The 24,745-nt window shown below is 51.4% G+C and overlaps 1 protein-coding gene across 3 annotated transcripts in view; it reads right to left on the minus strand.

Annotated features, from left to right (window-relative positions):
* The window catches only part of CHST3 (carbohydrate sulfotransferase 3), a 39,340-nt gene extending 16,061 nt beyond the window's left edge, over nucleotides 1–23,279 (minus strand). The window contains exons 1-4 of one of the 3 annotated variants that reach the window (XM_040242523.1): nucleotides 22,710–23,242; nucleotides 3,484–3,637; nucleotides 2,419–2,625; nucleotides 2,017–2,088 (exon numbers count right to left, since the gene is read on the minus strand). The gene's annotated coding sequence lies outside the window, so the exon portion shown is untranslated. Of the gene's footprint in view, nucleotides 1–2,016; nucleotides 2,089–2,418; nucleotides 2,626–3,483; nucleotides 3,638–22,709 lie in introns of all 3 variants that reach the window. The other 2 variants (XM_040242522.1, XM_040242524.1) reach the window with 2 other exon arrangements.
* Between the last annotated feature and the right edge of the window lie 1,466 nt (nucleotides 23,280–24,745).

Below are 24,745 nucleotides of genomic sequence, written 5' to 3' on the forward strand. Positions count from 1 at the left end.
TGACCACAGCTAGAAGTGTCCCTCAGGCAGAGCCAATATCCTCTCATTTATGGACGGCATTTGGCCCTGGGCATCTTATCCTCACTGTCAGCCTCATCTGGGGATAAACGTGCTGACTTTCCCTGTCCCAGGTACTGTAGTCAGCCCTGAAGCAGCAGAGAAGCTGGAGAGAGACCCAGAAAGACAACAGACAGAACCCTTAAGGATGCTCCCTCCCCAGCTTCCCTGTAGGTCAGCGCTGCTCACAAATTCCACATGCCCTGCCTGGCCAGGAAGCTCTGAGTGTGCTGATGAGAGTGTGGCTGCAGAATGACAGGAGCCTGGGGTACAGTGGACCCCTGTGGAGGAGCCGGCTCCACTCTGGCTGCAGTGAACAGAGGCAGGAGGCCTCAGAGCTGTCAGGCTGGGGTCAAGTTGAATGCCAGTGGATTTTGCCCCCAGGACAAAAGCAACTCAGGCCAGAGCCTTATACAAAGCAGCTTGACTTTCCAGCTCTCGTTGTACTTGCCTTCAGCAGTGCAAGTCTGAGAAGGTATTTCTTTTGGAAAGGTCCAAGGGAAATCTGTCCTGTACACTACCCCACCAATCAAGAAAAACATGGCTCCTGCCCTAAAAGTGCAGAATGTCAGAACTGGAACGGGCTTGGAGATTTTCTTTCCTACCCTTCCTCATTTTTCATCTGTAGCCATTCAGGCTTAGAGGAGGGAAGTGCTTCACAAAGGCATAACTGGATAGTGACGATACTCGAACCACTACAAGGTCTCCTGTCTCCCAGGTTAGTGATGGCCCTGTCCAACTTTATCACCCTGACTCTCATGGCTTAGCCCATCAAGAACCTCCAGCACAGGGTCAAATACAGTACACATTCCACTCTGCAGTCCTATGCCTGGGGCAGACATCACTGATCAATCATTGTCGTCTTTTTGGCTGAGACTAGATGTAGCTTCATACGCCTTCTCAGTGCAGGGCCAATCCATTAGAGCTGGCATGTGAGATAAAATCAGCTTGCCTTTCCAACTTCATGGGATCCTTCCTGGCTACCAAACACAGCTCCTTACCACCCTTTGGTTTGCCATTCTGCCATCTGACATCACCCCTCAATGCCAGCCAAGTTGCAAGTCTCCTCTTACACAAACCCCCCATCTGAACATGCCTTGTAGATCTATCCTCCAAACCTTTGATTTAGCACATAAAACCCTTTGGGGCTTCCCTCGTGGCTCAGTGGTAAAGAATCCACCCACCAATGCAGGAGACGCAGGTTAGATCCCTGGGCTGGGAAGCTCCCCTGGAGAAGGAAGTGGCAACCCACTCCAGTATTCTTGCCTGGGAGATCCAATGGACAGAGGAGCCTGGTGGGCAACAGTCAGTGGGGTCGCAAAGAGTGAGACATGACAGAGCAGCTAAGCAACAGTATCAGTAAAACCCTTTACTGAACAAAACAGCACATATTACAGTTAATGGTGAGGTCACTAAGAATAGTTAAAGCATCAGACTTGGGGAAGAAAAAAAGTACTTTTGAAAAGAATGGCAATGAATACAAGGTTCTTATAATTCCACCTTCCTCCCTCGCTTGACTTGTGCTTTCATGACCGAGTGGAGGTAGAGTTACAGAGAGCCTAGGGCACTGCACAGAACTGCTGCCAATCCATCCCACACCACGGCTGGCAAAGCTCTTCACACGGCTAATTTTATATTCTTACTCACATACCTTTATATGTTTTCATGAATAAGAGCCAAAACTTTAAAAGTCTTAGGGCTTTCCTACAAAATGTTTCTTGGGTTTTGGGAAAACTTGGGCAAGTCCATTGGAGTGTGTCTTGAGTGTGAACATAATCTGCCATGGGTATTACAGCAGGAAAGGTTGAGGTCAGTTGCCTAAAGAAAGCATATAAGGGCAAATCAAAATGGGGCGTGGTCCCGGTTTGTTCCCTGTATTAGATTGAAGAACAAAATGTTCTTTAATATTCTGTGTGGGTGAAATTCTGGGCAAACAACTGGCAGAGACTTGGTACTCACCAGGTACCCACATGCTCTTCATGTTCCCCAGCCCCTCTTGCAATTAGGTTGGGCCAGTGACCAGGTTTTGACCTGTGGGGATGGAGACAGGTTGAAGTAATATCAGTCACTTGAAGTCCTGGTACTTAAATTGATCCCAGACACCCCCCAGGTCCTGTCTTCTCTTGCTATGGCAAGACTGGAGGCCAGTGTTCCAGCTGGCTTACTGCAAGGTGGAAGCAGCCCAGATCCTGAGCTGCTGCCTGCAGAGCTACCCTGCCTGCATCAGATGTGATGCAAGTACAAAATGAGCCTTTCTGTACTGCTGAGCCACCATGACAGGATTTCTGAGATGACTGGAAGAGAAAAAACTCTCAGTACCTAGGCCCAGGATCCCCTTCCTGCTTTCTCCCACTGACTGACCTTCTAAGGAGACTTTGAACCTTTCTGCACCTGGAGACTGTCCATGCAAGGGACAGATGGAGAGAATATCTTTTGCTCCCTGGTTTTTCCCCCCAGTTCTGCTGTCTTCAATGCAGAGGACACAGAATTTGGATCCTCCAGGGTAGTCCTCAGTCCCACAGTTTCCTCCAAGCCCCCTGCTGTTAACAGCAGGAAGGGACTTTATTCCTAGCAAAAACAACAACAGAAAAATCAGAAACCCAGCCTCTTCTCTTTTTCACCAGGGAGTTCTGCTTGCTCTCCCAGCACCAGCTCTGTGGGGGAGGAAGGGGCAGGAAAGAGGGCAGCCCCGGGGTCTTAGCCCACACTGACTACTGCCATTGTCTGGGCTGCTCCATGGCTGCCAAGGAGCCCATCTGTATCCAGCCCCTGCTGGAAAGGAGAGACAGAGTCTGAGGCTGGGGAGAGAGGTCCAGGCTATCAATAGCTACCTGCTCCGAGGACTAAACACAGGCCTCATACTTGCCATCAGACTTGGCTTGAGTGCCAGCTCTCCCACTTGATGATGATTTAGTCACTAAGCCATATCCAACTCTTGCGACCCCACGGACTATAGCCCGCCAGGCTCCTCTGTCCATGGGATTCTCCAGGCAAGAATACTGGAGTGGGTTGCCATTTCCTTCTCCATTTATTTAAGCTCTCCCATTTATTTTCTGGTAATTTTAGGCAAGGTATTTAATCACTCTGAGCCTGGGTCATCCCCACAGGGTTGTCATGAATGAACATCAGCTAAGCTGGTGTGAGGCTCTGAAAATAGAGAGGACGGCACACTGGCTGGTTGTTACTACAGGCTTGCACCAGTGTGAGCCTGAGCCTGTCTGTGCTGATTGCACCGCTGGTTCACCCTCTGCATGTATATCTCTCCCCGAGCTGGGCTGTAGGCTGCTGTAGGGGATGGACACTGGCTGATTCACTTTGCCTTTCCCTACAGAACCAGCCCAGAAAACCCTGGCCTGCCCTGGATTCGTGGCTGCTGTCACTACTGGCCAAGCCCCTCGTTGGCAGCGTGATTTAGAGGGCGCTTACCTAAGGCATCAGGGCCCAGGCCTAGACACACCTGGACAAGACAGTTGCCAGTTTCAGGCTTCTCAGCTGCGAGGGCAAGTCAGTTGCAATTCCTGGGCCAAGTTGATCAACTGGAAGTGACTGCCTGGAGCGCCGTGTTTGAAAAGGTCGATCTCTGCAGGAAGAGAGTGTGGTGACTGCTTGGTGATATCTGCCGTGTCTAGAGGGGTAGCGTGCTGCTATGCATTTGCTGAATCTGCCTGAGCACTGCGTTTCGGCCCTGACAGCACGTGAGAGTTATCTGGACTTTCAGAAATTACTGAGGCCTGGGTCCCACCTCTAGAGATTACAATTGAGTTGGTCTGGGTGTGGCTTGGGCATCAGTTGTTTAAAGCTCCCTAGGTGATGGAAGATTGAGAGCCACGTCTTAGAGAACCCAGCTTCCTCTTAGAGAGCACCATCTCAGGGCATCTCAGCGGAGCCACTGCCCGGCATGCACGCTAGCTCAGCTCCAAGGCCAGACTGGCAAGGGAGTTGCTGACCGGGGCTCGATACCGGGTGAGCATGCCAGTATTCTCGTTTTACTCAGGATACAGTGCTTGGGAAGCTTCTAGGTTAGTGTTTGAGTGTTCTGTTTAAAACCAACTGCCCAATACCACGGCATACTGCTCAGCTGTAAAATGGCACAACTTAAATGAGTTTGGGGAGTATTGAGTGAACAAAGCCAGTTTTAAAAGGTGACATACTGCATGATTTCTTTTATATACCATTCTTGAAATGACAACATTGTAAGAGAGAAGAACAGATTGCTATTGTTAGGAGTTTAAGAAGAGGTGGGAGTGGAAAGGAAGTGGGCCTAACTATAATACAGCAACAGGAGGGGTCCTTGTGGTGATGAAATGTTCTGAACTTTGGCTGTATCAGCATCAGTATCCTGGTTGTGATGCTGCAGTAGTTTTTCACCATTGGGGGAAACCAGGCAATGGGATCTCTGTATTATTTCTTAAAACTGCATGTGTGTCTGTAATTATCTTGAAACAAAAGTGTAATTAAATAGGAAAAAAGAAAAGTAGGTTTTGAGGAGATCTTTGTAAAATGCAGCAAGAGGTGAGAGAGAAGAATGAGCAGAAATGCGTTTCCTGGGGCAGGAGCAGCATAGGAGTTGAGTCCATTCTGGAATCCCAAGTTTGGCTTTTTGGAATACCAGGAACTGGCTACTTTTCTGGGGTCTATTCATGTGCAGGGACAGGCTTGGGGGCTCTTCGGGGATGTAAAACAATGAGGAAGCCCATCCTCAAAATAGAAAAAGAGGGGGACAGGTCTCTGGAGGGATGACAGGACATCTGAGCCCCCGTCAGCTGGAAGAGCTGGTGTGGATGAGGTGCTCAAACTGGGCTGCCGCATGGCTCAGGGGTCCCAGGGAGGCCTGCGTAGGAGGGTCAGGGATGGTCCTGAAGTGAGGGGGTCTGGGCTGGATGTGAGCCTGCAACACTGTCACTCAAGGGCTGGTGCTCCCTGGCAACTCCTGGGTTATCTCTGAACTGCTCCTGGGGGCCTACCCTGGGGCAGGGCAAGCTTCAGGATGTTTTGTGGCAATTCTGCAGCTCACAGGCAAGAAGGAGGAGGAGAAAGGTTTGAGTCACTAAGGTGGAATGTTTGAAAACTGAATATATTTGGGAAAGTCCCTAGGGAGCCTCTGGCTGGTAAATGCTGATAGTCAACCAATATATTCATTTCCTGAGTTCTTGCTTTGGGCCAAGCAAGGGAAGAGGCACTGGGAATAGAGGGGAGGAAGAGTCTCTGCCCTAGGGGAGCTGAATCATAACAGAAGTTAATACTTCTAATGAAGCAGCTACTGTTCCAGGCACTTCACACACATGTATAAATTGAGGCCCCAGAACCATCCTGTGAAGAAAGTGCCCCAGTGCCTTCATAGATAACAGTCATAACTCTGTCCCCCCGCCCCCCCCCATTTAAGCACTCAGCTTATACTCAGTTGTAAGGTAAAGCTGGGATTTGAACCCAGGAAGTCTGTCTCCATAGTCCATGGACTCAACCACTGTGCTTTAGCACTGAGCGGGCAGATTTAGCCAAAAGGCAGGAGCTGTATGGCAGTGGGCAGATCAGAGTCCTGGCCAGGAACCGGTCTTCCAAGACCTATACCAACTTGTGCAACTCTGAACAACTCCGGGACCTCTTTGTGTCTCACACTCCTTCTCTAAGACACGCATGGCCCTAAACACAAGGCTGCTGGAGGGCCTTCGAAGAAATGTGCTTTGGAGGCACTAGGCCATTGCTGGCCTCCCATGAAATGGGAGCTTAGTGGCCACCCCAGATGAGCAACTGTCACTGGCTGCAGGTGACAATGAGTAGAATGCTGCTCCTGGCCCCGGCCCTGTAGTTCTGCACCGCATCTGGGCTGCTACAGGAGGGCCAGGTTCCAGAGACTGAGTGGGCTTGAAAGTCTGAGGCAGCAGCATGAAATGCAGAAGGAAGAAGAGGACGGCACCTGTGGGCACCATTCCTTCAGAATCAAGTTCAAGCTCTTCCACGCGGTGTTCCACCTGGATAACCTGGCCCACACTAGCTTTCCAGTTGGTCCCCACACCGACCTCCCTGCAGCCTCCACCCAGGCCAAATGTACCCACGACTAGCAAAGGACACAGAGACAGAACGTGGCAGAATTGAGATTTGAATCCATGTTTGGTTGGCTGCAAAGTAGGGGCTGTGTGGTGAGGTGGAGAGAGCATGGATTAAGGGGTCAGATGCACCTGAGTTCTTCCTATTCCAGCTCTGCCTTTGTGACCCCAAGTGAGTGCCTCACATTTCTGTGCCTTGTCTATAAAATACAGTTAGTAATATCCCTGTATTAACACCTTATCACAAACCTCGTAGCTTAAAACAGCACATATTTATTATCTTGCAGTTCTGAATGTCAAGTCTAAGATCAGTTTCACTGGCCTAAAATCAACAGGCCTGTGTTCCTTCTGGAGTCTTGGGGAGACCTTCTTCCTTGCCTTTCCCTGCTTCTATTTTCCATGGCTGCCTATTTTCCATGGCTTGTGGGCCCCTTCATCTATCTTCAAAGCCAGCAGTGACTGGTTGAGCTTTTCTTAATGCATTACTCAGGCCTCTTCTATAGTTAAATCTCCCTCTTATAAAGACCCTGCTGATTTTACTGGGCCCACTTGGATAATCCAGGATAATCTTCTTATCTCAAAATCCTTAATCACACTGTAAAGTTCCTTTTACTATGTGGAATAACATGTCCACAGATGTGGGGATTCATATGTGGAGATCTTGGGTGGGGGGCACATTACTCAGCCTCCCACAAGCATGTGCTACACGAAACAGGACGCATCAAGTTAAATTCTCAGCATGGTGTTTAACCAGTAGAAGACTAGTGATGTTTAATTTCAGCTGGGCACGAGAAGCACTTAGCTTTTACAAAATAGTGCCGGGGTTCACTCCTGAAAATTTGGGGTTGGGGAAAGTGTCTATGCATTGGAATTTTTATAAGCTCCCTAGTGACTCTGTTGGGCAGCCAGGGTAGGGCTGATTATAGTAAGCACTGAATTCATGTCAGCAGTTACTCTTATTCCCACAGCTACTTAGTTCCGAGCCTCAGTGCCCAGGAGCTGTTCAATAGACGTTTGTTGAAATAGACTGAAGTGAATCACTCCTGGGGCCCCAAGCTATCCCTGGGATAGCATGGGAGGGGAGAGAGGGTTTCTCACTGCTCCATCACAGGGCCTGAAGAATGAGGTTCTGTGGGCAGACAGAGGCCGAGGCCTCTGAATCAACCTCACACCCAGAAGTAGTTGCCTGGGGGGCTGGAGTCTCTCCTCCTCTCCGAAGTCCAGTCAAGGGGCCCAAGCAGGCAGAATCCAGTCATCAACGGGCCATTGTTAATGGAACAGAGGGGCTCTGTGCCCATTTAACACTTCTCTCCCTCACGAAGCTGCTCCCAGCTGAGGGCTGGCTTCTGGAGGACTCCGGGGCTGGGGAGGGGCCCCAAGGCTACGAAGGGAAAGGGGGAGGATTCCAGGTGGGGGCTGAGCCCCCTGGTTGGAGGAGCAGAGGCAGCTTGGAACACAGGCCAGTCTCGTAAGTCAGCAGGGTGGAAAGTCTGGGCACTGATGTGGCCACTCAGGCCAGGAAGAGTTTCCCATTAAAGCTGGGGATCCAGGGACAATGAAACCCACCAGACCCCAATGAGAGCCAGGGGACAGCTTTCTCTGTGGGGTGGTCACACTTGACCTACCTCCTTCCCTTTCCAAAAACAGAAAAGTGAAATCCACATGGTAAATGGTGCCTTTCATTGCCTATAGAACAGTGTTTTCAAAAGGGCTGGGAGGGTTTTATGTTCTGTGGGCTTGGGATTAAGAGGCAGGCAATTCAACCAGGGTTGGGTATAAATGTCCTTTTGCTTAGCAGACCTTGTCTATATTCAGGAGGGTGGATTTCAGGAGGCTGGTGTTTAAGATCCCAAAGATAGTGCCTGATCAGTATCCTCAAAAATGCCAGAGACCTACAGTTCTTGGGCTAGGCACCAGCAATTCTCATCTGCTGAATATAGCAAATTCTCTGATAGTTTCTGCCAAGGGAGTACATTACTGTAAAACATATTCTAGGAGGGTGGGATCTCAAAGATGGGGGCCTGGATCAGCAGCAGCCTCTGGGGACTTGACAGAAATGCACATTCTTGCCTCCCCCCTGCCCCCATTCCCACCCAAACCATCTCAATCAGAATCTCTCGGGGGGTGGGCAGAGCATTCTGTTTAAACAAGCTCTGCAGGTGATTCTGATGCACGCTCAAATTTGAAAATCACAGTTATAGAGCCATACGAAACTTCAGGTTGTGGAGTCAGTTTGTAAGCTTTTTTTTCTTTTTTTTTTTTAAGAACAGAACCATAGAGACAGAAAATATCAGAGTGTATTAAGGATCTGTAATAAGGATACGCATGGGTCTCATAAGACTTTTGTTTCAGTGATGTGTATGTATCTCTGTCTGAGGTTTTGGTCCAAAAGATCGAAAGCTATTGTTCTAGAGCCAGAATGTACTACAGATAGTCCCAGACTTAAGATGGTTGACTTTTAGGATGGTGTGAAAGTGATACACATTCAGTAGAAACCATAATTGAATTGGGGCTAGGCTGTACAGTCAGCTGGGGCTTCCAGTCAGCCACATGGTCAGGAGGGTAAACAACCAATACACTTAACAACCATTTACACCCATACAACCATTCTGTTTTAAACTTTCAGTAGAGTTCAATAAATTACAGGAGAGGTTCAACGCTTTATTATAAAATAGGCTTTGTGCAAGATGATGCTGCCCAATTGTAGCCATTAAAACCATACTGATGTCAGTGTTCTGAACATGTTTAAGGTAGGCTAAGTTAAGCTATGATGTTTGGTAGATTAGGTGTATTAAATGCATTTTCATTTTATGATGGATTTATCGGGATGCAACCTCATTATAAATCAAGGAGGATCTGTAATTCAGCCGACTCCCTTTTTTGTCTAATTTGTCTGAATTGGGAGGTTTTAAGAACTTCCTGATGTTCAAGCTGGTTTTAGAAAAGGCAGAGGAACCAGAGATCAATTTGCCAACATCTGCTGGATCATGGAAAAAGCAAGAGAGTTCCAGAAAAACATCTATTTCTGCTTTATTGACTATGCCAAAGCCTTTGACTGTGTGGATCACAATAAACTGTGGAAAATTCTGAAAGAGATGGGAATACCAGACCACCTGACTTGCCTCTTGAGAAATCTGTATGCAGGTCAGGAAGCAACAGTTAGAACTGGACATGGAACAACAGACTGGTTTCAAATAGGAAAAGGAGTACATCAAAGCTGTATATTGTCACCCTGCTTATTTATCTTATATGCAGAGTACATCATGAGAAATGCTGGACTGGAAGAAACACAAGCTGGAATCAAGATTGCCGGGAGAAATATCAATAACCTCAGATATGCAGATGACACCACCCTTATGGCAGAAAGTAAAGAGGAACTAAAAAGCCTCTTGATGAAAGTGAAAGAGGAGAGTGAAAAAGTTGGCTTAAAGCTCAACATTCAGAAAACGAAGATCATGGCATCCGGTCCCATCACTTCATGGGAAATAGATGGGGAAACAGTGGAAACAGTGTCAGACTTTATTTTTTTTGGCTCCAAAATCACTGCAGATGGTGACTGCAGCCATGAAATTAAAAGACGCTTACTCCTTGGAAGAAAAGTTATGACCAACCTAGATAGTATATTCAAAAGCAGAGACATTACTTTGCCGACTAAGGTCCGTCTAGTCAAGGCTATGGTTTTTCCTGTGGTCATGTATGGATGTGAGAGTTGGACTGTGAAGAAGGCTGAGCACCGAAGAGTTGATGCTTTTGAACTGTGGTGTTGGAGAAGACTCTTGAGAGTCCCTTGGACTGCAAGGAGATCCAACCAGTCCATCCTGAAGAAGATCAGCCCTGGGATTTCTTTGGAAGGAATGATGCTAAAGCTGAAACTCCAGTACTTTGGCTACCTCATGCGAAGAGTTGACTCATTGGAAAAGACTCTGATGCTGGGAGGGATTGGGAGCAGGAGGAGAAGGGGACGACAGAGGATGAGATGGCTGGATGGCATCACGGACTCGATGGACGTGAGTCTGAGTGAACTCTGGGAGATGGTGATGGACAGGGAGGCCTGGCGTGCTGCGACTCATGGGGTTGCAAAGAGTCAGACACGACTGAGTGACTGAACTGAAAGATTCCGGCATGAGAGTTCCCTTGCCCCACACCAGACCCTCAGGTAAATTACTGAGCAGATGAGAGGGCCTGCTTTGGGGGCAGACAGCCTCTTTACAACACTGGCCTAAAGCTAAGGTAAACTGCGTGTTTCCTCCATGTTTATAAAACCTTCTGTCCCTCACTGCTTCCTTTTCTTTCTATATATATATATATGCCTGGAGACGTATGTGGACCAGAGGTGGTCAGTTACATCTGGGTAGTAGATTGAGGGGTGGTTTGTTGGTTTCTTCTCAGTGTTTGTCCATTTTACTTGAATTCTGCATGCTGAACATCTTTCATTATTACGAAAATAAAACATATAAAGCTGAGGGTCCATCTCTGTGTGGAAATACAGAAAAGGAAAGCCACTGCCCAAGGCAGAATAGTGCTGCCCAAAGGGCCACCTCTCTCCCATCCATGCTCTAGGGCTGAGCCCAGACCTCACAGGTGCCCAGAGCCCATTCCCTTAGAAGAAGAGCACTGCCCCCCTCCCACGCTTCAAACCTGTCACCCTCTTAGAAAGCCCTTTGGCAGCTCCAGGTTCTCCCGGCAGCCCTTTGGACCCTGGTTGCTGCCCTCTCTTTCCTTAATCAGCTGAGAAAGCGAGGTTCCAAGAAGCTAAGTGACTTGCCCAAGGTCACCCAGCAGGAGGTACAAGGCTGTGAAGGGCAGTGAAGGGCAAGTCTGCTAAAGGCCATTCTCAAGGACTGGGCTTTCCTAGCGGCGCTCATCTCTGCCTTGTGCCATTCTCAGCACTTTCAGTTCATTTTACTGCTTGCTGTACAGCAGGGACTGAATGCTTAGGGAAAGAAGAAAGGAGGGGAGGAGCAGGGAGGAAGGGAAAGAGCAGAGGCGGGGAGAGGAAAGGGGGTGGGGACAGGAGCACAGGCGTCTCTAGGATGCGCCCTATCTGTGTGCCCCTAGGGGACTCGGAACACTCAGTCTGGCCAGATCCCCATCGCCAGGCCCAGACCCCACAGGCCCCAGCTGCAGGCCCCCGCCCAGCCAGACCAGAGGGGAGAATGGACAAGGGGCAGCCAAGAGCACAGAGTTAACCTGGAGCCTGGAGGAGCCACTCACGGAAGATGGGGACAACCTCAGGCTGGCTCCCTGGGGCTGCCGAGATGAGGGATGTGAGGGCCTCTGGCTGTGCCATGTGGGTGAATCCCAGGTGACCACCGAGGAGTGGGCGCTAGGATGTGGGCAGCCAGCGCAGCTCGTAAGGGACAGCTTCTTTTATATTGGTGTGTAGCTGATCAACCGTGCTGTGATAGTTTCAGGTGGACAGCAAAGGGACTCAGCCATGTACACACATGTATCCACTCTCTCCCAACCACTTCTCCCATCCGGGCGGCCACATAACATGGAGCAGGGCTCCCTGTGCTTGCTATACGGTAGCTGCGCTGGTTAGCCATCTTATTTGCTTTACAGTGTTGTCTTGGTTTCTGCCATACAACGACATGAATCAGCCGTAAATATACATATATCCCCTCCCGCCCTGCCACCCCTATAGGTCATCGCAGAGCACCAACCATTTTAAATACAGCAGTGTGTACATGTCGATCCCAAACTCCCTAACTATCTCTTACCCCCCAGGCAAATCATAAGTTCTAAAACTGGACAATTTAAAAGCAGCTTATACACAAGAAACTGATAATGTTGGTTGCTTTCGTGGAAAGACCTGAGTGCCTGAGTCAGGCCGGAGAGAGAGGTTTCACCACCACGCATCCTTTTGTACCTTTCCAATTTTATACCATGGGCCTAGATTACTTACTTTGATAAAATTTAATAAAACTACAAATAAAATAAAAGCAGGTGCCAGTTTCCTACCTGTAGAGGGAGAGGCAAAGTTCCTTTGAGGTGAGACTCTCATTTTGGAAGAGTCATCTGAACAGGCTTTTGAATTTAAGCAGAGGCAAAGCCAAAATCCCATCCCAGACAGAAAACTTGGGGGTGGTGAGAAGCAAAACTACCCCTACAGCCGACCTTAACAGTCTGCTCTCTGTAAGAAAAGTGACAACTCTCCAGAAATTATTTCTGTAGGGACTGGGCCTGAGACTGACAAGATGGGAGGAGCCGGCTTGGGTCGGTCCCCTCCCTCCTTTGCGGAGAGGAAGTGTCAGGAGGAGCCGCCCTGTAGATGGTGGAGTCCTGGGAGGTGGGGCAAGTGGTCTTGTGCTCACCATGTGGGCCTCGGGCATTAAAGGGGACAAGGGACCCCTCAAGGCTGCAGACCCCACAGACCTCTGGGAATGTGGCACCTGTCTGCTGAAAGTAAGGCGGGGGTAACATGCTGGGTAATCACTGAGGCCAGGCCTCTGGTGGAGGCCTCTTGCTTCCTGGCCCTTCCACAAGCAGGCAGTGTCAGGGCCAGGGTGGGGCTGGCACTCAAGCAGAGAAAGAACCTGCTCCCCTCCAAAGCCTGGGGAGAAGCTCTATGGCTTCAAAAGTGCTCCCAGAGAAATAGTGACTCACGGCCCAAGGGAATCAAAGCTTTTCTCACCCCAGAGGTTATTCGTCCTGCAACACAGGGATCTGGTGATGACAGATGAATCAGAAATACTAGTCTGAGAACAGCCAGCCTGTGTGGCTCAGTGTCAGAGGGCAGGCTAACCCCTCCCTCCTCCCGTCTGTCTCTTAGCAAAAGGGAGACTTACGCGTCTCACGCCCTCCCTTTTCCGGCCAAAGGAGTTCCAGTGCACCAGAAAACTTCTCTAAGCCTCAGCGTCCTAACCTGTGAATTGGGAAGAACTGTGCCCCCCAGCTAGGTGGTGGTGTGGGTGAGAGAGTGCCACTCAGCACAGGGCCGGCCACCAGCCCCTCCTGCTGGCTGGGAGGGTGCAGGGAGTGGCAGCAGCAGCTGCAGCAGCCTGGCATCCTGCGCTGTGGACTGGGCTGAGGAAGCTGGCACTCGCCCCTCGCTTGACTCATACTCCTCTTCCAGGTCAGGCCCACCAAAACCAGGACAGACACACAGCCCCCGCCCTGAGCCCCGGTGCTCCTTCCAGTGAGAAGAGTCTCCCCCCAAATGGCCATGTCAGCAGGGTTTGCTTGGCCAAGGAACCTGGGAGCTCTCTGTTACCTCTTAAATATATCCACAACCTCCAACAAGCTCTGGGGAGTGACCCACACTCTTGAGATGAAAATTCTCCTGGAATTTCCTGTCTGCAATGCATCATTTGGCAGACATACGTTCAGTACACCCCACCTTCTGTGATTCTCCAGTGGCTCTACTTGAGCCTGGAGTGGCTAAGTACATCTGGAATAGGAGGGCCAAGGGCTTGAATTCTGGCTGTGTGACCTTGGACAAGTCACCTAGCCTTCTGGGCCTCGGGGATGGCATCTATAAAATAGGGCTACTTCATGCAATCAGATTGACGCAAATAAATCACTTAACCTGAGGATGCCTAGTACATAAAGAGCTCGCAGATTCTCAGCTGTACCTTCCAAGAAGGCGGAGGCTGCTGGCACCTGGCATAGTGCTGGGCACACAGCTCAACCAGGCTTTACTTTTAAAAAGTGATTCCAGTGGAATAGCAGGCACCGTTCTTAAGGGAAAAGCAGCTCTAAAACTTCAACCCAGCAGTCTCTTCCCACCCAAGATTCCAGTCGCAGGCTTGGCATGGAGGCCCTTTTGGAGGCTCTTCATGCCCATCATCACTTCCAGAAGCTCCTGCCTCATCCAGGTTTATGAGTAGGGGTGGAGTGGGGGGGGGCAGTGGGAAGACGGGAGACAGAGGTTGGGGAGAACTCAGGGCAGGAAGCCAGGGAGCTGACCTGGCCCTGCTACCTGGGTGTGAGGGTCCCCTTGCAGGGCTCTGGGCACAAGAACTGGCAGGTGGGCAGCAGACAGCAAAACTCAGTGATGTCATGTTTTCCCAGAGTGACTCAACAGCTTGTCCCTGCGCTCTGAATGGTGTGCTGTGTGCTGTGGCCTTGGGACATCCTCATCTCCTTGCCTTCCAGGCTTGCCTGAATCTTTCCTTCCCTGTTACCACTTCTCTCCCAGCCTAGGGACCCATGGCTATTCCACCCATGCTCTGCTTCTGGCTGTGACCCCCCGGCCCAGGGGATGTCCCCATGCTGCCTCTGTCATGTCTCTCTAATCTCCATGTTGAAGAAAGACCTAAGCGCCAGACAGACCTGCGTTTCATTACTGCCTCTGCTTCTACCTGGCCGAGTAACCTTGAGCAGGTTACGCTACCTCTCTGAGCCTCAGTTGCCTCATCTATAAAATGGAGGCAGTGCTAATAATTCTGTTTTATTAGTTGTAGGTTGCTTAGTGAGAAGGTTTGTAAAGTGATTGGCATATAGCAGGTGTTTAGCAAACAGAAGGCTTGACCTCCAAAGGCCTCTATGATCTGACCTCAATTTACTTTGCTAGTTGCTTTAAAAAAAAAAAAGGATAATAGGTCACTCTTCGTTTTATTCTCCTATCACCCCCATGTAGTGGATACTGTTAGTGTCTCCATTTTACAGATGAGAACAGTGAGGCACAGAGAGGCTAAGCAGCTTGGCCATGGGTCACACAGCAGTAAGTGGGGATTGAGTTTCCTTATGCAGACAGCCTGGCTCCAGAGCTTGCACGTGTAGCCACCTCCTCCCTGCCTCTTCCCTGTCTCTCTCTCTCTCTTCTTCGTCCATCCTGCACATTGCAGTTCAGTCCAGCTAGACTCCTCACCCACCTCTGCACTCGGAAGCCCACCTGCTCCGTGAAACCATCCCCAGGTCCTCCCTCATGTGCACCTTTGCGGGCTCATTACCGTTGGACTCCAAGGTGGTTATTCGGGCCCAGGTGTCCTGCCCTCTTCTAGCCTGGAGGCACCTTCCGCCCGGCATGATGTCAGGCATGAGCAGGCACCCAAGGCAGGTGATGCCCTGGCCAGAGCACCACACGTGTGCTCCCTGGGTGGCGTGGAGGGGAGCCCAGCACTAAGGGCCCTACCACTTCCGTGAGGACAGCTCAGAGGCTGCAGCTGGAACCACCCCCAGGAGGCAGCCTGCCAGCTGGGCTTCTCTCACTCTGCTCAGGGAAGAGGGCTCACTCATGGGGGCCTCTGCGGCCGAGAGGGTTGAGTTTGAGACCCAGGAGAAGATGAATGGATGTCCGTCCAGAGAGGGGAAAGGACTGAGAACTGCGTGCTGTTAGGCCCATACTGCACAGTCTGCCTAACTCAAAAGGGTCTCTGGCAGGGTTTCAGGCCCATCCTCGGGATCCCAGCCCAGAGCCCACAGGGGAGTGACCACAGGAGGCCATCTACCCAGGGTCCCACTCTGCCGTTCCTTCCTGGCCCCATACAGGGCCTCTGGTCCATACCAGCGGCCCTCTCCCACTCACTGTGACTCCCACCACCTCGGCCCAGACTCAGATGCCCCCCAGCAGAAGCATCCTCTCCTGGGAGCCTGGGCACTGTCCCATGCCTCCTTCCTCCTGGGGCCCAGTGTCACACCCATCACTTGTGTTCCCCAGTCAGGCGTGGTACTCGGTGCCTGCCGGGGGCTGCACTGAACAGTGGACACAGGAGAACAAGGCAGACTCTGTCCTGCTCACAGAGCTCACTGCCCGGTGGAGACCACAGACCACGAAAGCGGCTGGGGCAACAGAGCAAGGCAGAGAGTGAGGATGGGGACGTGCAGGCAGCCGCAGAGAGGGCCACTGACCGAGGCTTCTAGAAGGAGACATCTAAGCTGAGGCCTGAGGGTGAAGGGAGCCAGCCATGAGAAAAGAAGGAAGGAGACAGTGTTGTGAGTAGGGTGTAGCGAGAGGACTGTTCTGCTGAGCCATTCTGCCCCTCCAGTCGAGGCTCCAGCAGGATGGATTCACCCAGGGTCAGGAGCACTGACTCTGGAGTGAGGCAGCAAGGCTCAGACCCAGCTCTGCACTCACCAGCAGCGGGGTCCCAGCAACTTCCCCGTCTGTCTGGTTCTGTCTGCCGGTCTGTACAACGGTGATCACACGGTACCTACTGCCAGAGCTTCCAGTGAGAACTCTGAGTGTGGGCCCAGACAGCACTAATTAAGCACAGGGTGTGCAGCTAACTGGTAGCACCAGTTATCTCCTGTGTCCCCAGCCCCGAGGCACCTGCAGCAGATGCAGAAGGAGGTGGAAAACTGAAAGGGCAGTGGTATCTGTCAAAGGAAGAAGAGGACGGGGTCCTGACCTCTGTGGTCTCAGAGGCTTTTATTTCTTTATCCTGTGAGGATAACCTCCCCTCCTGGTTCCAGGTTTGCAATAATCTTGGGCCTCTTCAGGCCTGTCTGTCCTAACCTGCAGATTCCGGGCCCCGGCCTCTTTCAGACGGCCCCGCCCACCCACCTCAGAAGTTGTGAAATGCTTTGCTGAAAATCAGTGCAGTCTCAGCCAGGGGGGTGGCCCAGTTTGTTTTCAAAATATTTCCTCTGATAGCGCTATTTTGGCTCAGACATGTTAGCACTTTGCAGAATCCTGCAGATGGCAAGGCAGCTGGAGCGGAGGGGAGGAGGGAAGCAGGGAAGAGAGTGGGAGAGGCCCCGGGCCAGTGCTCAGGTAGCTGTAGGGGCCCGCCTGGGCAGGGGCTCATGTGGCACGCTGGGACAGGCGCACACAGGATGGGATTGGGCCAGCCTGTAGCAGGGAGCTTTCAACTGTCTAAGCTGTGGAGCCTTCTTATGAACCAGAACTTTCCTAGGAAACCTAATATGTAGAACAGATAAATGGGGGAGAGGCCTGGAACCCCCCTCTATCAGGCCTCTGAGGGGTCCTTGAACTCCGGGGCTCCATGGAACCCAGTTTGAAAACTGATGCTGCTAAAGGAATCATAGCCTTCTCTGGGGGAGTTAGTGCCCACATTGTTCTAAAATAAAGATCTTCCTAAGGGAAAGTGAAATGATCGTTCTAATAAATTCTAATTCAAGCCTAGTACAGAGAATGCCACGCATCCTGAGAACAAGGACTCAGAAAGTGCAAAGTGACTGATCCCATTCGCTGATGAGTTTGTGAGCACCTCTCTGGGAAGTCTTGTGCACTTGGGCCTGAGTGTGTGGGGCAAAGAGTATGTGGTGAGCAATAGTTGGGGCACATTTCTAAACTCCTCACAGATGCAAATTCCTTTATAGCCTTATTACTTATAACCTATTACCATCCCCGTTTTCTAGGAAACTAAGGCCCAGAGAGGTTAAGCAACTTGTCCAAGGTCACACAGCTACTAAGCCATACAGAGGGCATTCTGGCTGTAGAAGATGTACTCTTCACTATCTCATAATGTGTCTTTTGGGATGAGTGTATCGCTGTGCTTATCTTTCTCTCTCTCTCTCTCTGTATGTGTGAGTGTACTCTGGCCCATAGTGATTTGTGTTAATCTGTGAGTATGTGGGTGTGCAGTCTCTTTTCCAACAAGACTGCAAGCCACAGGGCTTACCCCTTAACTTCCCTCTCAGAAGCCTGGCAACAACAGGACAAAGGGCTCTGGCGTGGAGGCAGGACCAGAGTCTAGGGGTGGTGCCCATTCCCCAGATCCCAGGGGGTTCAGTTTGCTGACCCGACAGGCACAGCCACAGCCACAACTCTGGGAAGCACCCCCTCCCCCGGCCACTCCCTGTGACTGAAGTGGAGCCCTGAACTGGCAGTCCCACCAGGGAGCTACCCCCATCCTAGCACCCTGGTTCTTCCCTTCTTACTGGACACTGGGTTTAGAGTGGGTCAGCTGAATCAAAGGAAGGTATTAATGTATCACGAGTTTACTTCCTACCCCTCCAGACAGAGAAACTTACAAGAGTGCTTGAGCTTCTTGAAAACACTGTTGTGAACTCACACCACCTAAAACTCACACCTCTAAACAAGGCCTAAGCTGACAGAACTTGCTCAAAAGCAAAGACCCTTGACATGCTGGTTAGTCCAGGAAGCCCCACAATGTAAACGGGGTTTTGAGGGTTTCTTCATATGTGAGCCCACCTTGGAGAAAATCAGCTTTGCTCCATCCACTCTAAACTCATGATTAAGATGCAAAGCTTCCTTAGATGTCACAAAATTGGAAAAAGCCCCACCATTCTTCATCATCAAAGTCAAACTCACCACGAGAGACCACCCTGCCTCGATGAGCAGGGCGGAGGCAGAGAGACTTGCTCGGACGGAGCAGGGTTGTGCCGGAGCCTCGGGCGGTCTCCTCTCCCACAAGCTCCTGTTGTCCCTAGCCACCAGTGTGCCAGCGTCCCGCAGCACGAGGACAGGCCGGAGGTGGGGGTGTTCCCTGACTTTTGAGGCTCCCAAAGGCAAGGAGGAGGGGCTGGACAGGGCAGAGGCAGGAAGGAGGGACCTGGTAAGGCAGCCAGTGAGCCAGGTGTAAGCACGGAGGCCAAGACAGAGCTTCCCAGGCCAGCTGTTTACTTGCGGCATTCAGGAGAGGCTGAGCTGGGGACTAACTGGCTTATTTATTTTCCACATTTCTCCCTTCAAGTCCTTTTCAGAGAGCCTTCTGGAATTCCACTGATAAATTTCCCAGAGCGTGAACAACCATGGTCCCTCAGCACACAGCCATCTTTGTGGGGCAGGAGGGTAAGGGGAGGCATGGAGGTGGGGCGAGGCATAGAGAAGGAGCAATGGGCCGTAGGGACCTGAAGTTACTGGTGCTCAGGGGCTCCCATGGCCTGCACGCCCCTCCTTCCAAGCTTGCAGAAGCAGGGATGTGCTGGGGTGTGCAGGAGCAACTGCCAGATTTAGGTCGATGAAGACGAAGGCAGAGGCCTTCAAGCACAGAACATAGTGTCCAGCCTGCCAGGGGCCACAAGCCATGGAACCTGCAAGCTCAGAGCAGGACAGGCAGCAGAGCTACCACCTGTTTAAGCATCAGACAAGAAAAGGGGACAAGTATTTCTGTTTAAAGAATGAAAAGGAGAGCTGTTTTCCTTTCCTCCTGCGTGACTTTGTGAAGGGCAGAGGCCCGCCTGAGCATTTCCACATGACTGATACCTTGGCTCCCTGCTTTATCACTTTCCAACAGAGGCGCTCACAGCCGCTCCCTGGTCTTCACCCATCCTCTGAGAAAGTCCCTAAGTACCTCCGTGTGTCACACACTGGAATGGAGCCAGGGGACAAAGATGCATAGCCCCACCCTTTGGATGGGGCAGCTCCTCCCCAAGCCCAGTCTCCCAGCTTCCATCCTGGACAGTGAGTCCACGCCGCAGTGAAGCAGGGAGAGGGCTCCAATATTTATGCCGCTCAGCACTGCAAGGGCTCTGGCACTCACCCAGGTGGGCTTCCCGTGGAAGGTGGGCAAGGCCGGCTGGGCGGTGCTTATCCTCTGCTCCTTGTTTAAGGTTGCCTGCTTTCCCCATACTATAAACACCTGTATCAGAGGCACTGGGGGTAGAGATGGGGGTGGGCAGAGCTGTGGCGACTCTGCCCCAGCAGGGGTACCCCCCTCTCAGCCCTGGGGCTAGGGAGATAGACACAGCTGTCGCTAAGTGCCTGGAAGGGAATCCTGAAGGCAGCATAACTCACATTTGTTGTTGTTGTTGCTAAGTCATGTCTGACTCTTTGTGACCCCATGAACTGCAGCATGCCCGGCTTCCCTGTCCTTCACTGTCTCCTGGAGTTTGTTCAGATTCATGTTCATTGAGTTAGTGATGCTATCTAACCACCTCATCCCCTGCAGCCCTCTTCTACTTTTGCCTTCAATCTTTCCCAGCATTAGGGTCTTTTCCAATGAGTTATTTCTTCGCATCAGGTGGCCAAAATATTGGAGCTTCAGCATCAGTCCTTCCAATGAATATTTAGGACCGATTTCCTTTAAGATGGATTGGTTTGATCTCCTTGCTGTCCAAGGGACTCTGAACCTGCACTTCCTTCTTAGCTTTGTGACCTTGGGCAGCCACTGCACCCCTCTGAGCCTCATTTCAAAGTGGAACAGTAACTGCTGTCCCTCTGTGGGGCTTGTGTGAGAAAGCATAAGCTGGGGAACAGACGAGCCATGTGGTTATCACAGCCCCGGCTGTCTCAGCTCTGCCTGTCCATCTCTCCTGAGGACCAGACAGTGCCAGGGAGTGTAACTCTCGTGGGGGTGTGTGGGGTTGGGGGGAAGGACCCGCCCCTGGATACTCAGGTGAGGGCCGATTTTCCTGTGTAATAGGAAAAGACCAGAAGGGGAAAAGAACATAGTAATCCATTTGATGATGTTTACCGGGCAGTTTCTCCCAAACTTGTGACTTGTGTGGTCACAGTGGTAGCTTTGTCCCCATTTCTCAGATAAGCAATGAATCATCTCTCACTGGAATTACCCCCATATCTGACCCACAATTGCTCCCAGGCCCCCACTGGTTCCTGACTCCAGATGCATATGGCTCTAGCAGCCTGATGCCACCTATCCTTTGATTTCCATGACCCACGGTATAAGCCAGGTTGGGCAGAGTGTGTATAAAAAGACGACTGCAGTCAGGGGCCCCAGGACCCAGTAAGTGCATCAGTGTTGCTTCCTTGTTGCTATGGAGAACCAGTTAGGGTCCTTAGAGGCAGCTGGGCTTGGTGGAAGCAGCATGGGTTCCTGAGCCAGACTGTCCAGTTTCAAATCCTGGCTTTGTTCCCTCACTAGCTGTGTGACCCCCAAAACATTACTTAACTTTTCTGAACCTCAGTTCACTAATCTGTAAAATGGTGATAAAATGATATTTATAGGGATGTAAAGTCTTACTGAGGTAATGTAGAGCTCGTGATTCACAGAAGACATAGTTCAGGTGGAAAGGTGATACTGGGAAGGGACTGGCTGCAGTGTTCCACCTGAAATTGGGGGGTGGCCAAACCCAGATCACTCTCTCCTCTGGGACCACATTCCTGGGTGCTGCCTACAAACTTTGCTAATTTCAGCATTAAGACCATTTAGATGCTTGAAATGCACACCGAACCTAGTGACAAAGGGATGAGGGTGGGGGTGGGGAGTGACACATTTCTTTCTGATTAGGCGGCCAAGTCGCCACCGCATCCTTGCATGTTCCCAGTTCCATGCCATTAGGGAATCAGTCCCAAGATTGCTTGCAATCCCAGTTCCGGGAACATGAGATGTTTCCACTCCTCTGGGAAGCTCACGCCAGCTGGTGCAGAGGAACCCACCCAGTACAGGGACTGTGACCACCCCTCCACCTGCTGCCACCACAGAACCAGGCCACTGCTGCAGGACCCTTCATGAGAACTCACCTCCTTCCAGGCCAGTAGGAGCCAGGAAGAAGATCCCACAACACTCTCCGCTTAGCCAAATGCAGACATGGAGCCTTTCTTACTGCCCCTCTTAGGGAAGCAGAGGCCAGTGTTGAAACTCCAGTCCCCAGTGCCAGCCCACAGGGCGCAATGGAATGTGCCGCTTGGGCTAAACGGATCAAGCAGGGCTCCCTGGAACCACTCAGGGCCCCCTCCTCTGCAGAAAAACCACTTCCAACCCAGCTGAGGCCACCTGGCTTGGCTCATAGAATGTCCCTAACACATATAAACTATGAGTGTCATTGTTCGACAAACAACCATTTATTGAGTACCAGCGATGTGCTTGGCACTGTACTAGATCTAGTTCAACCTTTGAAACATCCTGGAGTCCCAGGACACCAGGGCATCCAAAATCAGACACAACTTCAGGTGCAGTGAAAATAAGTAAGACTTCAGGACCGCCATCCTTTCTCCACGAACTCAGAGTCTTAAACATCCCCTACCACGTTTTACACACACAGGGCTGGAATCTCCTTAGCCCATCCCCTGGAAGTCCCTGTGAGGAAACACATCCGCTGGGGGGAAGGGTCTGTGCTTCCCTCTCAGGTCCTGTCACTGCCACCACCCAGCTGTCCAGGGCATCACTGCCTGCCAGGCTTTTCTGCTCACAGACCCTAACACTGGCGGGTCTGAGTTTATGAATCACTCCCTCCTTTCTCCCGGCCTCGCCTCCGGAAGGACGGCGCACACCCAGACACATCACCCAGACACTGAGTTTACACACCAAACTCACTCCTGACGAACCCGGAGAGCCGACTGCAATGTCTGGTTTCTCCTCCCCACTCCTCAGTCAGCCTCGAGGTCCTGGCCACGACTTTTCAAAGCCAAGGCAGCCCCTCTCCTGGCCAGTCTCGCTTTGGGGACGCCTCACTGTGGGGCAGCAGACAAAGACAGTGGATTTACTTGAGGGCTGGAGGACATGCTTGGTGTAAAAGATCCAAACGTTCACACTCCCAGAATTGTACAGTCGGGCTGAAGCGGTCGGTGTGGCGTGCATGCGCTGCCTGTGGCTCGATGGGTGATGAGCTGTGCCTATCAGGCAGTTGTGACTCTGGCTGCAGTGGGTCTGGAGGTGTGGGTGCCTGCGTGGAACTTGCCCTGAGCCGAGAACTCCCTCTCCCACCTTCGGTTTCTTCCCCTCTTCTTCCAAAGTTTGGCGCGCGCGCCCGATCAGGGATGGTGGGGGTGTGCACCACTGGGCTACCTCCCCCTAGCCCCTGCGACAGCTCCGGGGATGCGGTCGCCCTACTTACCCCGCCACGGAGCCTCCTCCAGCGGGGGCGGATCCGACTCTCCGAGGCTAGGGTCCGGCGCCGGCAGCATCCGCCCGCAACTTTGCCCTCCTCCCGGCAGGACCAGGCAGAAGCGGCTCTGGGACTCCAGTGCCCTCGTGGCCCCGGCTCTGCGTTCCGCCCCCGGAGGGACAGCGGCGGGGAGCAAGGGAGGCGCGGCCCCGCCGGTTCGCACGCCGGGCGGAAAGCGGCGCCAGGCGGGCGCCGTCCTGCGCAGCGAGCAAGCGGTCCTGCCTGGCTCCCTGCTCGGCCGGAGTCCGCGAGCGGCCGGCAGCCGCGGCAGATTCCTGAACCGCGTCCAAGGCGCCCGGGGAGCCCTCCTCCTCCTCCTCCTCTTCTTCCTCACCCCACCCAGCTCCCACCCCTGCGCCCCAGCAACTTGGGAAACGTTGGCGAAGTTGGCGCAGCTCTGGCTGCGCGATGGGCCTCTGGGTGGAAGCAAGGGAGGAGAGGGAGGAGCTGAGGTGGGGTGGGCGGCCCTCGCCCCGGCCCCCGGGGAACTGCGCTGGGCTGGACCCTTCCGTGGGTCTTTGTTCCCAGCGCAGCGCCTCAGCCCGCCTCTCCCCTGGGACTCTCTTAAAGACGCTGGGATCCCTACTCCCTCTCAGAGAGGCTGGGAAGAGCTCCCCTCCTGGGTTGGTAGGGGAGGGGGAGGGGGCTGGAGTTCCTCGTGGCCTCACCCTGCCAGAGCCCCTCAAGCCCTTCCGGCCTCCCATCCTATTGAATCAGAGTCTTTCTAAGCCCACGTTCCCTTTTGAGTTTATCATCAGTGTGTCTATCCCAAACTTTATTCCCTTTCTTTTCCCCTCTGAATTCGGCCCTGTGCTAACCGAACGCTCATCAACCAGGGTCAGATGACTAAAATTGCTTCTGTTAAGAACATTGTTAATGTAGTGCCGTTGCTGTTGTGAATAGCACTGTTAATGTACAAGAATTGCTGTTATTGACATCGTTAATGTATAAACTCAAGTGGTTTCTCCAGGGCAAGATACCTTAACAGACCACTGAGGCCTGGACCACCTGGCCAGAGGTGGTCCTGATTCTCAGAGACATCCTGACTCTCAGAACCTGGATGTCACAGAAAGTACAGGGGACTATATTCAATATCTTGTAATAACCTAGAATGGAAAAGAATCTGAAAAAGAATATATATATAAACACACACATATGTATATACACATACGTGTCTAACTGAATCACTTTTATACCTGAAACTAACACAACATTGTAAATTGACTACACTTCAACTTAAAGAAAGGTTAAAAAATGTCACATAAAAGTCCCAAGATGATGATTAATCCCAGCCTCTTGGTTGTTCTGCTTTATAACTCCCCTGCCTCCGGGAAAGACCAAGGGGAGTTGATCTGAGGCTTGTCCCCGACTTCCTTGCCGAGTGCCCTGCAGATAAACCCTGTACTTTCTTTCGCCACAACCCAGCATAGGTGTGTTGGCCTTGCTGCTTGTTGAGTGAGCAGACCTGAGTTTGATTCAGGAACAGTTTTGAGCACCAGGAAGCGACCACCAACTGGGACTGTTTTGTAAAAGGGAAGGAAAATAACTTGAATTTCTTTGTGTATAGGCTTTCACACTGTTGTATCAAAGTGAGCCTTTTGGAGCTGATTGGGCTTTGAGCCTTTTGGAATTGGTTTGTTCTTTATCTTTGTGTGTGTGTGTGTATTTGTTAGAGAAGGTGCACTTTTTTAATTGGTGGACATGGCAAACATTAATTTAGTACGTAAAAACAACCCTTCAGGATGCATCCTGCAAAACTAGACCAGCTTTTAGTTCTGATTCCATGACTAAAGCCCAAATTATTCTTATTATTATTGGTAACAGTGTGTGACCACAATATTCTTGAGACTCTGGAGAAAAATGCCCAAGGTTGGGCTCATTTGACAATCCAAAACTGATTGTGCCAGCTTGATAAGACATCTTTTCAGAATTCTGACCCTAAGGGAACAAGTTCTAGGAGAAACTTGCTTTTCTCTCCCTGTGCC

Source organism: Oryx dammah, unplaced genomic scaffold (genome assembly GCF_014754425.2).
Source record: "Oryx dammah isolate SB20612 unplaced genomic scaffold, SCBI_Odam_1.1 HiC_scaffold_6, whole genome shotgun sequence".
In the NCBI taxonomy this organism is placed as follows: Eukaryota; Metazoa; Chordata; class Mammalia; order Artiodactyla; family Bovidae; genus Oryx; species Oryx dammah.